Source organism: Scyliorhinus torazame, chromosome 1 (assembly GCF_047496885.1).
Source record: "Scyliorhinus torazame isolate Kashiwa2021f chromosome 1, sScyTor2.1, whole genome shotgun sequence".
NCBI classification, from domain to species: Eukaryota; Metazoa; Chordata; class Chondrichthyes; order Carcharhiniformes; family Scyliorhinidae; genus Scyliorhinus; species Scyliorhinus torazame.
Genome location: NC_092707.1, coordinates 133,777,977 through 133,789,751, shown reverse-complemented (window position 1 = coordinate 133,789,751; position 11,775 = coordinate 133,777,977). Strand labels below are relative to the sequence as shown.

The window sequence follows — 11,775 nt, the reverse complement described above, 5'->3', positions numbered from 1 at the left end:
GACTCAGACAAAGTCCAGCAATCAACACGATGAAGACTCCAGAGGACAAGAAGGCGGTCCTCCGCTTCTTGGGGATGGCGAACGTTCTGGGGAAGTTCATTCCCAATCTCACATCACACACCACTGCCCTCAAACACATTCTGAAAAAGTCCACCCCTTTCCAATGGCTGCCCGCACATCAAGGAGAGTGGCTTGAGTTGAAAGTGAAGCTAACCACCGCTCCTGTTCTAGCCTTCTTTGACCCAGCAAGGGAGACCAAGATCTCCACAGACGCCAGCCAGGATGGCATTGAGGCGGTGCTCCTGCAAAAGGACAACACCTCGTCCTGGGCTCCAGTGGCCTCCGCGTCCAGGGCCATGACGTCCACTGAGCAACGCTAGGCTCAAATTGAGAAAGAATGCCTGGGCCTGCTCACTGGCATCGTGAAATTCCATGATTATGTGTATGGTCTCCCGACCTTTACCGTGGATACAGACCACAGACCCCTGGTGCATATTATACACAAGGATTTAAATGACATGACACCCAGGTTCCAGCGCATTTTCCTTTGGCTCCGCATGTATGATTTTGAACTGGTTCACACTTGGGAAGGAGCTAATCATTGCGGATGCCCTTTCCCGTGCCATCACCTCACCATGTGAGCAGGTAGACTTCATGCACAACATCGAGGCGCAGATGAAACTGTGTGCCAGCACCCTCCCGTCATCCGACAACCGACTCGCCATCATTCGGGAGGAGACCGCCAAGGACCCTCTGCTGCAAGGGGTCATACATCACCTCACGAATGGCTGGCAGAAAGGCAATGCCCCCAATACTATAATGTAAAGGATGACCTAACTGTTGTCGAGGGGTGCCTTCAGAAATTGGATCGCATTGCTGTCCCGCGCAGCCTTCAGAGCTTGGTGCTTACGCAGATACATGAGGGACACCTCGGCATTGAGAAGTGTAGGCGCAGGGCCCGGCATCAATGAGGACATCTCAAATATGGTCCTCAACTGCGTGACATGCCAGCGGTTCCTGCCTGCTCAGCCCAAAGAGACGCTCCACCAGCATGAGCTGTTGACCTCTCCATGGTCTAAAGTTGGTGTGGACCTCTTTCACGCCAACGAGCGTGACTACGTCCAGACAATTGATTACTTCTCCAGTTACCTCAAGGTAGTGAAACTATCGGACCTAACATCCCGGATCGTAATACGGGCCCACAAACAGGCATTCGCCAGGCATGGCATCCCGCTCACGGTCATGAGCTACAACGGTCCCTGTTTCTTGGTCAAGAATGGTCCAACTTTGCAAAGCAATACCACTTCCAGCACATCACCTCGAGCCCACATTACCCACAATCTAATGGGAAGGTCGAAAAAGCGGTCCACGTCGTGAAACAAATGCTCTGTAAGGCCGCGGACTCAGCTTCGGACTTCAATCTTGCTCTTCTGGCATACAGGGCAACCCCTTTGTCCAATGGGTTATCTCCAGCTCAGCTCCTCATGAATCGTAACCTGCAGACGACTGTCCCAGCCATTCATGTACCTGACCTGGATCACCTTCCAGTGTTGCAAAAGATGTAGCAGATCAGATCCAGGGTAAAGATCACCGATGATGCTCACGCTACGGATCTGCCGCTCCTCTCTCCGAAGGACACTGTTCGCATTCAGTTGCCTGGTGGCGGCTGGTTAGCTCCTGTTGTTGTGGTTCGACAAGCTGCTACGCAAACTTGCATGCCCACCACCGGATCTCACTTTCCCAGATGTCACTTTGCCTGACACGGACACCTCTTTCCATGAGGCCACCAGCCTGGCTGCATGCCAACCGGTCAAGACACCGTCATCTCCGCCTCCACCTCTCAGGCGATCCACGAGAATTCGTCGACAGCCTCAACATTTAATTCCCTGTATATATGATGTTATGTTTCTGCACGCTAGACACCTTACATGTACATATCCATCCACTCACCGATTTTGTATATAGTTAATCTTGTAAATATTTTGTTTCTGCTCCAAGCAGCGACAACAATTTTTTTTTAAAAAGGGGGGATGTCATAATATGCACCCATGCACATCATGAGGTAAAAGCAGGCAGTGACAGACACCCAGGTGAGCCAATCAATGTACAGAACAGAACACGACCAATCGCCAGACAGAACACCAGAGGGGGAAAACACACGAGGTGTCAGCACTCGGTCTCTTTCCACTGGTGATAGCTATAGTGATAGTCAGGGTATACAAATCATTCATCACCTCCAACACGTGGATCAGAGCTGGCCTGGTCTAGATAGATAGCTTTAATTTACTTAGGGTAGCAGAGCGTCAACCCACAGGCAGCTGTGTGTTCTGTTGGTAGAGTTCAATAAATAATCTATTGAACCAACGCCTTCGTTTGGTGTATACTTGATCAGTAATTGCATCATATGCAATCCGTGTTACCCCAGGGTGAACAACACGATACTTACAAGCTACGCATTTACACCATTTTGGAGGGGGGCCGGAGCATTCCGACTTGGCATCAAACCGGCGTCTACCGTGTTTTCGGAGTCGGAAGCTATTCTCCGCCCAATGGCATTTCCCGATTTGGGTATCGGCTAATGGAGAATCCAGCCCAAGCTATCAAGGTATTTTGGGGGAATCTAGATACACACAGACGGTTGAAGAGGATATGTTACGGGGTTAAAAAATGGGTGGGAAGGGGTATGTTTGGAGCAATACACACCATCATGGACATTTGGTGTGAATGGCCTGTTTTTGTGCTGTAATCACGTCGTAAGGAAAGAAGAGAATTCAACAGTGAAAGACAATTTTTCAGAATGGCACTGATTTCAAGAGTCACGATTTCCTCTCAAATAGTTGGATAAATGGCCGTAAGACCATTGCCCTATGCTAATCACTTCTCCTTCACGGTTATCAAAGAATGAGCTGAGATACAAGGGGCGTCATTCTCCGACCCCCCGCCGGGTTGGAGAATCGCCGGGGGCTGCCGTGAATCCCGCCCCCGCCGGTTGCCGAAGTCTCTGGCACCGGAGATTCGGCGGGGGGCGGGAATCGCACTGCGCCGGTTGGCGGGCCCCCCGCCGATAAATTGCCTGTCCCACCGGCGTAAATTAAAGCAGCTATTTACCGGCGGGACAAGGCGGCGCGGGCGGGCTCCAGGGTCCTGGGGGGGGGCGCGGGGCGATCTGACCCCGGGGGGTGCCCCCACGGTGGCCTGGCCCGCGATCGGTGCCCACCGATCCGCGGGCGGGCCTGTGCCGTGGGGGTACTCTTTCCCTTTCGCCTTCGCCACGATCTCCACCATGGCGGAGGCGGAAGAGACTCCTTCCACTGCGCATGCGCGGGAAACTGTCAGCGGCCGCTGACGCTCCCGCGCATGCGCCGCCCCGACATGTCATTTCCGCGCCAGCTGGCGGGGCAACAAAGGCCGTTTCCGCCAGCTGGCGGGGCGGAAATTCCTCCGGCGTCGGCCCCCAAAGATGCGGAGCATTCCGCACCTTTGGGGCGGCGCGATGCCCGTCTGATTGGCGCCGTTTTGGGCGTCAGTCGGCGGACATCGCGCCGTTTCGGGAGAATTTCGCCCAAGGTTCTGAGATAAATCGGTCAGAAACATAATTTTTAAACTAGAAACCTGTAGCCACCCCAATTCTGGCACTGCAGGAAAATAGTTAAAAAGACTAAAGTGAAATTATTTTTGAGTGGCTGAAAGATATCACAAAGGGAAGGACAATAAAGTGTCAATTAACAATTTGTTTTAAACTATTTCCTGCTGGTATTTAAAAACACAGCGAACCTGTCAAGTTGGGAATTCTATTTTAGAAATAAACCCCCAGCAGTATTGGAAGATGAACGGGAATTCACTTTCAGAGCAGATCCGTTCTCACTTTTTGAACAGGTTATATAATTTTTTTGAGGGGGGATTCAAACCCACATCCAGAGCTCGCCGCGAATGGGGTTTATCAATATCACAGCTCCCGTTTCACAGACAAAGTGAACATTTTGACAGTGTTTTATTCAAAGTCCGGACAATTACAAGAGTCATTAGAACATTCTCTGTGGGGTTTCCCAGCCATGGTGAGTGATCGTTATTCCGTTTTACCGAAAATAAACAAGCATCCTGCAACAGAAACACGCGGGTTTAACATCATGGGGCTGGATTCTGTGCTCCCACCGCTGAAATTGGGTTTAGCGATGGGGCGGAGAGTCCGGTTTTGGTGCCGAAATCGGCAGTGGCACTGGTTTTGAAATTCTCCGACCCCCGAAAATCGGTGTACCCCCGAGCATCCACCATCTCAGACCAGCCGAATTCTCGACGGCGTGGGACTCTCATTGTTCAGCCGTTCGGGAACCTCGCGAGGCGGCTGCCGACTCAGTCCGAGGCCACCACAGTCGGGGAAGGACCGATCCGGGGTTGCGGGGGCTTCATTTGGGGGGGGGGGGGGGCAGGCAATGTGTGCGGGCAGTCCAGGGCACTCGAGCGGCCGATGCGAGGCACTATTTCAGCGGTCAAAGTCCGGTGGCTGAGTCCGCCACGTAGCACGGCGCGGCTCCCTGCTAGCCCACAGCCAAATTCGGTCTCTGTGAAAAGAAAGCAGGTCAGGCAACATGTGTTGTGGAAGGATATATTTTGCATTACTGAAAAGAGTTTTGTAGCATATTAACTATTGGAGCTCTCTGTTCAGTAAATACTGCAATTCACACAGTTGAACGACAGGGGGCGGTATTCTCCATCCCTGCGCGCCCCCGGGATCCGCCGTCCCGGCGCATCCCCTGGGATTCTCCATCCTGGCACGCCCCGGGGATTTTCCGTCTCGCCAGCTGACCAATAGGGGGCTGGATTCTCCTATTTTGTGGCTACTTCCTCACGCCGGTTTGTCTGGTTTATTTTATGTTCTCAAATTGAAACAGTTGAAAGGGAAGTTATTAAGGGTTATATATATGGAGAACTGTAGCTGTGTGGGGTATTTATGTTTGTAGTTGATAAAAATGCTTACTGTGTGTGTTTATAGAAATGTTAACTGAATTAGTAGAATAATTTACAGAGATGAGGAGAAATTTCTTCAGCCAGAGAGTGGTGGGTCTGTGGAATTCATTGCCACAGAGGGAGGTGGAGGCCGGGACGTTGAGTGTCTTTAAGACAGAAGTTGATAAATTCTTGATTTCTCGAGGAATTAAGGGCTATGGAGAGAGAGAGCGGGTAAATGGAGTTGAAATCAGCCATGATTGAATGGTGGAGTGGGCTCGATGGGCCGAATGGCCTTACTTCCACTCCTAGGTCTTATGGTCTTAATAAACTTTGTTTTTGATTAAAAGTGCTTAAGGCCTCTGTTGAATAACACCTGAAAGGCAGGCCCTTGTGCTCATCGTAAACAAAATGATATACTTTGGTGTTTTCTAAACCCCGGGCCCATAACAGATTGGGGGCTCATGGGATAAAAGTCCATCTTTCATGATTGGGTTGACTTAGTGAACTTAAAGACAGTGAGGGGTGAATATATTTGTGTTTGCTTTTCAACAATAATAGCTTATTTTCACAAGTAGGCTTCAATGAAGTTACTGTGAAAAGCCCCCAGTCGCCACATTCCGGCGCCTGTTCGGTGAGGCCGGTACGGGAATTGAACCCGCACTGCTGACCTTGTTCTGCATTACAAGCCAGCTGTTTAGCCCAGTGTGCTAACCCATCCCCTGTGGTTTTCAGGTGTGGTATTCCAGTTTAAGTAGGGAGTGTGTTGTGGACAATGGCTCTTTCAGAGGCTCAGAAGTTTTTTGGGGGTGGAGAAGGTCACACACAGTACCTTACAAACAGAGACTAAAAAAAAGCTTTTAGATTTAGCAAAAATGTTGGAATTAACATGACCTACAAAATATGAAAAGAAGAGGTAATTCGGCGGTAGCTGAGCATTTAAAATTGCCTGAGACACAGTCAGAATCATTGGAAGTGGCAAGAATTAAATTACAGATCAAACAGCTTGAGCATGAAAAATAATTAAATCAGCTTGAATACAAAATCAGGGATAGAGAAAGAGAAAGGGTGGTACAGATCAGGGAAAAAGAAAAGGAGAGAGAAGAAATGGAAAAAGAAAGAATAGCTTGAGCAGAACAAAAAGAAAAAGGGAAAAAGAAAAGATAACTTCAGAAAATGGCCATAAAATGTGAATGTCAGTTAAAATTGGCGGACATAGAACATAGAAAATACAGCACAGAACAGGCCCTTCGGCCCACGATGTTGTGCCGAACCTTTGTCCTAGATTAATCATGTGAAGAGAAATGTACAGTTTGAGGATAGTGATGAGGATAGTGAGAAAGAGCATCATAGTCGAAGGCTTGGTGGGGATCTGTTCAAATATGTCCAAGCATTGTCAAGGTTTGATGAGAAGGATGCAGGAGCCTTCTTCATTTCATTTGGGAAGGTAGCTAAACAAATGAAATGGCCACAGGACATGTGGGAATTACTGATTAAAACAAAGTTGGTAGGTATGGCTAGTGAAGTGTTTGCATCACTATCAGAGGAGGTAGCTGGGACATATGAGGAGGTGAAAAAAATCCATCTACGGTGCATATGAACTAGTGCCTGAAGCCTCCAGACAAAGGTTTAGAAAGTTAAGGAAAGAATCTGGTCAAACATACAAAGCATTTGAAAGGATCAAACAGAGTAATTTTGATAGGTGGATAAGGGCTTTGAAAATAGACCAAATGTATGAAGTTCTCAAAGAAAGTATACTTTTGGAGGAGTTTAAAAATTCAATTCCTGATGTAGTGAGAACTCATGTGGAAGAGCAGAGGGTTAAAACTGCGGGATTAGCACCAGAAATGGCAGACATGGCGCGTGGACCCGGCCTATCAAAACTGCCCCCCTGTAACCAGCCTCGCCACCACCGGACCACCCCCCCACCAGTTCCCCCAGCCCTCGCCGAAGCCTCCACTGTAGCGGAACAGCTCCCTCCCGACTGTGGCAGCACTGGACTCTGTCCGCAGCCGCCACGCGAGGTCCCCGAACGTTGTGAGCACTCGCGTAGTGATGCTCTCGGGGACTTGGCCCATCAGGGGCGGAGCATCGCAAGAATGGCACCACCCCCGATTCTGAAGAAACGTGGGTTCTCCGGCCGATCAGCGAAAGCGATTTTGGCGTCGACATTCGGAGAATCCAGCCCCATGGCTTATTACGATCCCAAGATGGAACTGGTATTAATATGTGATGCCTCTCCTTATGATATAGGAGCAGATCTTTCCCATCGATGGGACGCTATTGTCAGATCGCAAACGAAGGATGGGCTGGTATTTTTCGGGTGAAGAAATTCCACCCATATGTCTATGGCTGATATTTCACAATTGTAACAGACTATCAACCACTGCTGGGCGTTTTCAAAGAGGATAAAGCGATTCCCACTGCCGCGGCTCAGATTCAATGTTGGGCATTATCGTTAGCGGCAAAATAGGGAAGGCAAAGAGTCAGGGTTGGAGGGGATCAAATGGGTCGAGGTTATTGGGCTTCTTTTCCGGGGGTGGCCACCACACCAGCAAACATGCTGGTAAACGGCAGTAAAGCGAAGGGGCGGCGGGTCTCCCGAGAGGGAGGGAGGGAATGTTTGCCAGGGGTGGGGGTAAGTTCGAGGGCTGGGGGGGGGGGGGGGGGGTGCAGGGCTCGAAGGGTAAGGGGGGGGGGAAAGGGGGGTGAGTGCCAGAAGAGGAGAGGGTTGTTTGCACGATTGGAGGGATTCAGGGGGGGACTGGGTAGCTGAAGGGGGTATGGGAGTGGGGAGGATAAAACACTGGTCACACAGGTCATATATGGAGATGGGTGGAAAGCGGAAGATGGCAGCGCCCATCTTGGTCGGGCCAAGAACAAAGGCAAACCCGGAGCATACAGGTGCATGTCCACAGGACAAACATTATTTTAAATGTATTTCATTACAAACATGTATCAAAACAGGTTACAACACAAAAACATCCCGGGAAACATACTTCCCAGCAATCAACTATACAGTGTTTTCAGATTTCTTTCCTTTTTCACCCTCTTCCCCCTCCCCCACTCCACCCCCCCCCCCCCCCCCCCCCCCCCCCCCCCCACCCCCGCCACGACGAACAGCTCCTCAAACACAGTCACAAACATCCCCCTCCTTTTCTCAAATCCCCCTGCAGAGCCCCTTAACTCATACTTTATTTTCTCCAACCATAGGAAGTCGTACAGGTCCACTCCTCCTCCACGATCCGGGCTAAGACCACAAACACTCCCCCTCAGAACCTTCCCAATTTTTCGCAGCTCCAAAATATGTGCATGTGATTCGCTGGCCCCGGTCCACACCTCCCACACTCATCTGCTACCCCATGGAAGAATCCACTCATTCTTGCCCGAGTCCTATGCACCCTGTGCACCATCTTAAACTGTATCAGGCTCACCCTTGCACATGAGGAGGTCCTGTTTACCCGACGCAGTGCCTCACTCCATACTCCCCAATTGATCTCTCCCAATTCCCCTTCAGATTTCTCCTTGATCTTCACCATCCGCTCACCTCCCTGCTCCCCCAGACATTTGTATATATCCCCAATTCTTCCCTCCCTTCCCACATCTGGAAGCAGCAGTCGTTCCCGGCAACCTAGGGAACCCCTCCAGACCTTTCGCGCAAAGTCCCTAATCTGCAGATACCTCAACTCACTACCCCTCGGCAGCTCAACCTTCTCCCTTAGCTCCTCCAGACTGGCGAACCCTTCCTCCAAATACAGATCCCTCACCTTAACCACCCCCACTTCCCTCCATCTCCTGTATACACTATCCATCCCCACCCCCCCCCGGCTCAAACCCATGATTCCTGCACAGCGGTGTTAACACCGACATCCCATCCTTCCTAAAGTGCCTCCTCAACTGATTCCATATCTTCACCATGGATTTCACCACTAGGCTCCCTGAATACCTACTCGGAGCAATTGACAATGTTGCCGTCACCATAGCCCTCAAACTAGACCCCTTACAAGATTCCCCCTGCATCCTATCCCAGTCTACCCCTTCTCCTTTCCACCACCGTCGCACCTTGTCCACATTCGCCGCCCAATAATAATGAAGCAAGTTCGGCAACGCCAACCCCCCCTGCTGCCTCTGCCTCTGTAGCAGGGTCCTCCCCACACGCGGCACCTTCTCCACCCATACAAAGTCTGAAATGATGGTGTCCACTTTCTGAAAAAAGGCCTTTGGTATAAAGATCGGGAGAGCCTGAAAAATAAACAAGAACATTGGCAGAATATTCATTTTCACTACTTGGACCCTCCCCACCAACGTTAAGTGCAGTGTATCCCACCTCGTAAGGTCTTCCCTGGCCTCCTCCACCAGTTCCATTAAGTTCCACTTATAGAGTCCAATCCATTCCCTCGCTACCTGAATCCCCAAGTACCTAAACCTATCCCTCGCTACCGTAAATGACATCCCCCCCTATAATTGCCCGCTGTCCTGCTCATTCACCGGGAATATATCGCTTTTCCGTACATTCAGTTTGTACCCCAAGAACCCTCCAAAACTCCCCAACAGGCCCATAATCCTTCCCATACTCTCCAACGGATCGAAGCATACAGTGAGAGGTCATCGGCATAGAGCAACCCGATGGTCCCTCTGTTCCCTCATGATCCCCCGCCACTCCGCCGACCCCCTAAGAGCCATCGCCAACGGCTCTATGGCCAGCGCAAACAGTAACGGCGAAAGTGGGCACCCCTGCCTCATACATCTGTATAAGTCAGAGCTTTGTGAGCTCATATCATTCATCTTCACCCTCACCCTTGGTGCCGCTTGCAGCAACCGCACCCATGCTACAAATCTCGGCCCAAACCCGAACCTTCCCAAAACCTCAAACAAGTACCGCCACTCCACCCAATCAAATGCCTTCTCCTCGTCCATGGACACCACCACCTCCGGTACCAGAGCCCACGGCGGATTCATCACCACATTCAACAACCGTCTTATATTACTCACAAGCTGCCTGCCCTTCACAAAGCCTATTTGATCTTCTGCAACCATCCCAGGACACAGTCCTCCATCCTCCCGGCCAACAACTTAGCCAATACTTTCACATCTGTGATCAATAGTGATATGGGCCTATATGACCCACATTTCACAGAGGCCTTCCCCTTTTTCGGGATTAGTGTGATTGCTACGTGCACCATCGTCTCCGGCAGCTCCCCTTCTCTCGTGCTTCATTAAACGCTCCCAACAGATGTGGTGCCAGGTCCGTCGCAAATTCTTTATAAAATTCCGCCAGGTACCCATCCGGCCCAGGGACCTTCTCCGACTGCATACCCCTGATACTATCCAGCACTTCCCTCAGCCCCAGCGACTGCCTCTTTGGTTCCTCCACCTGGGGAAATTCCACCTCGTCCAGAAACTGCCCTATGTCCCCCTCTACCCCGCCGGGTAGAACGCTCCAAACCTGATCTGCTGCTGGTACAGCAATGACTTCGCCTTGTTTGAGTCTGCCTACCACTTTGCCAACTCGGCTCCAATGTCCTAATAAATCATGGACGGTCACCTCAGCACTATGCTTTACCACCATCCGACGGATAACCTCACAATGCTTCACTTCTCCAGCTTCCACCCTAAACACATTAAAGAAGCCATCCGCTATGGACACACCTTCCGTATACACAGGATCTGCTCAGATGAGGAGGTGCACAACACACATCTACAGATGCTGAAAGATGCCCTCGTACAAACGGGATATGGCGCTCGACTCATCGATCGACAGTTCCAACGCGCCACAGCAAAAAACCGCACCAACCTCCTCAGAAGACAAACACGGGACACAACCGACAGAATACCCTTTGTCGTCCAGTACTTTCCCGGAGCGGAGAAACTACAACATCTTCTTCGCAGCCTTCAACACGTTATCGATGAAGACGAACATCTTGCCAAAGTGATCCCCACATCCCGACTACTTGCCTTCAAACAACAGTGCAACCTCAAACAAACCGTTGTTTGCAGCAAACTACCCAGCCTTCAGAACAGCGACCACAACACCACACAACCCTGCCATGGCAATCTCTGCAAGACATGCCAAATCATCGACATGGGTACCACCATTACATGTGAGAACACCACCCACCAGGTACGTGGTACATACTCGTGCGACTCGGCCAACATTATCTACCTCATACGCTGCAGGAAAGGATATCCCGAAGCGTGGTACATTGGCGAGACCATGCAGACGCTGCGACAACAGATGAACAGACATCGCGTGACTATTGCCAGGCAGGAATGTTCCCTTCCAGTCAGGGAACAGTTCAGCAGTCAAGGGCATTCATCCTCTGATCTTCAGGTATGCGTTCTCCAAGGCAGCCTTCAGGACGCGTGACAACGCAAAATTGCCGAGCAGAAACTTATAGTCAAGTTCCGCACACAAAAATACGTCCTCAACCGGGACCTTGGATTCATGTCGCATTACATTCACCTCCCACCATCTGGCCTGGGCTTGCAAAATCCTACCAACTGTCCTGGCTTAAGATAATTCACAACTCTTTAATCTGTGATTATCCCTCTCTCCAGTTGCTCCATTTGAACCTGAAAATACTTAATTACCCGCAAAGACTCGCATATATTATTATTATTATTTAAAGTATCGTCTTGCATCTTTGAACTTGCCTCTATATATGTTTCTAGAACTTACCTCTTCATTCACTTGAGGAAGGAGCAGTGCTTCGAAAGCTCGTGATTCAAAACAAACCTGTTGGACTTTCACCTAGTGTTGTAAGACTTCTTACTAATAAATTTGAACCTTATTCCCCTCCCAGTCACAAGTACGCTTCTCCCTGGCGCAAC

General features: G+C 50.3%; 2 long non-coding RNA genes across 2 annotated transcripts in view; one reads left to right on the top strand and one right to left on the bottom strand.

The window, feature by feature from the left end:
• Nucleotides 1–3,974: 3,974 nt before the first annotated feature.
• On the bottom strand, nucleotides 3,975–4,736 carry LOC140413024 (uncharacterized). Its single transcript, XR_011942213.1, has 2 exons — nucleotides 4,644–4,736; nucleotides 3,975–4,559 (listed from the first exon to the last, which is right to left on the bottom strand). It is a non-coding gene; the product is annotated as an uncharacterized lncRNA (long non-coding RNA).
• Nucleotides 4,462–11,775, top strand: part of LOC140413013 (uncharacterized) — a 62,911-nt gene continuing 55,597 nt past the window's right edge. Inside the window, exon 1 of the long non-coding RNA XR_011942202.1 lies at nucleotides 4,462–4,576. This is a non-coding gene — a long non-coding RNA (uncharacterized lncRNA). The remainder of the gene's footprint in view (nucleotides 4,577–11,775) is intronic.